The sequence below is a fragment of the Gastrolobium bilobum genome, unplaced genomic scaffold (genome assembly GCF_033153095.1).
Source record: "Gastrolobium bilobum isolate Gb01-03AN ecotype WA unplaced genomic scaffold, APGP_CSIRO_Gbil_v1 utg19226, whole genome shotgun sequence".
Lineage (NCBI taxonomy): Eukaryota > Viridiplantae > Streptophyta > Magnoliopsida > Fabales > Fabaceae > Gastrolobium > Gastrolobium bilobum.
In genome coordinates, this window is record NW_026896248.1 from 48,845 (window position 1) to 50,606 (window position 1,762).

Here is a 1,762-nt window from a genome sequence, read left to right on the forward strand (position 1 = left end):
ATGTTGAGAACTCTGACCCAAATTCTGGCACTTTTAATTTCTCAGTTAAAGTACGGCCTAAACTGTTAGATTTCCTTAGTTCAGTTAATCTAAAATATGTGAAATTGGGTTACGGCTACCTCATTAGCCATCGTTTGTACTTGTTGCTGGCACCACCTCTTCTTGCAACCTTGATTGCTCATATTGGAAAGTTCACTTGGAAAGATCTCTATGACAAATATGACCTCACTGACCTCACATAGGTGATGAGACCTACATGCCAAAAGGAGTTTTTCGCCCTAGTTACAGAACCTCTCTGAAAGATGGTCAACAAGAGGTATCCATGGTGATGTTTGGGGAAATTAAGGACCTTCTTGCGGTCACAAAAGTAAAACCAAAGGATATAAGAATCTTGGTAGTAAACTGTGGTATATTAAACACCACCCCATCACTCTCATCAATGATAATAAACCATTTCAAGCTTAGGCATGACATACATAACTTTAACCTTGGTGGGATAGGTTGTGCTGCTGGAATCACAGCCATTGATCTAGCTAAAGACCTCTTGGATGCATACCCAAACACTTATGCACTTGTAGTGAGCACAGAAGTCGTGAGCCATTCATCGTACAGTGGCAATGACATTGACATGCTGCTTCCCAATTGCTTCTTTAGAATGGGTGCTGCAGCAATTATGCTCTCAAATTTCCGCTTAGATAGATGGCGAGCCAAGTTTGAACTCAAATAGGTACCTCTTCATAACATCTTTACTCTTGTATAACTTGCAATGATAACAATGTTATTATCTCTATCTTATTACTTTTGAGATATGGTCAATGCATGTTGTAGCTTGTCCGAACTCACAAAGGAATGGACAACAGAAGCTACAAAAGCATACATCAAAGGGAAGATAGTGAAGGGAGGAAGGGACTTTCTGTAAGCAAAGATGTCAGGTTGGAGGCCATGCATTAAAGGCCAATATTACCACATTAGGTCCACTAGTCCTACCAGTTTCAGAACAGCTTCACTTCTTCGCCAATTTGCTCTTCAAGAAAAAGAAAACAAAGCCATACATTCCGGATTACAAGCTGGCTTTTGAGCATGTATGCATTCTGGCAACAAGTAAGAAAGTGTTGGATGAGATTCAGAAGAATTTGGAGCTCACAGAGGAGTACATGGAAGCATCAAGGAAGACATTGGAACGATTTGGCAACACATCTAGCAGCAGCATCTGGTATGAACTGGCATACCTTGAGTTTAACTCAAGGATCAAGAGGGGTGATAGGGTTTGTCAGATAGCTTTTGGTGCTGGGTTCATGTGTAACAGTGTTGTTTGGAAGGCCCTCAGGAATGGTGGGAGACCCAAGCAGAGTCCTTGGATTGAGGATGAGTGCTGCACCACCTAGCTAGCAAAGAACATTTTAGGGATCCTACATTTCCATATTATGAGCAATGGAAAAATGACATTAATTAAATAAATAAGACAGATAGAGAAAGGTTTGTGGTTGGTGGTTTGCTGTAATATGCCTTGCAACTTCTGTGTTCATGTCTATTTTTTTAGTGTTAAGACCAAACAGGGCCTCGATAAATTTGTCAGAGACCAATTAGGGCCTTTGATGCTAGGGTCAGCTGTCCAAAACTTCAAGAAGACATAAGGCATATTCAAAACAACGTCGTATTACTTCCACGCTGGCATACTTAACGGTGACTCAGCAAAGTAACGGTCCACGTGTGCTCCGTTAGTTGGGCCGTCAGATGCCAACTAACGGAAGGACAAACGTGA

The 1,762-nt window shown here is 41.4% G+C and overlaps 1 pseudogene; it reads left to right on the forward strand.

Moving 5' to 3' along the window:
* The first annotated feature begins 244 nt into the window (after positions 1-244).
* Positions 245-1,385, forward strand: LOC133298450 (3-ketoacyl-CoA synthase 15-like; annotated as a pseudogene).
* Positions 1,386-1,762: the final 377 nt, after the last annotated feature.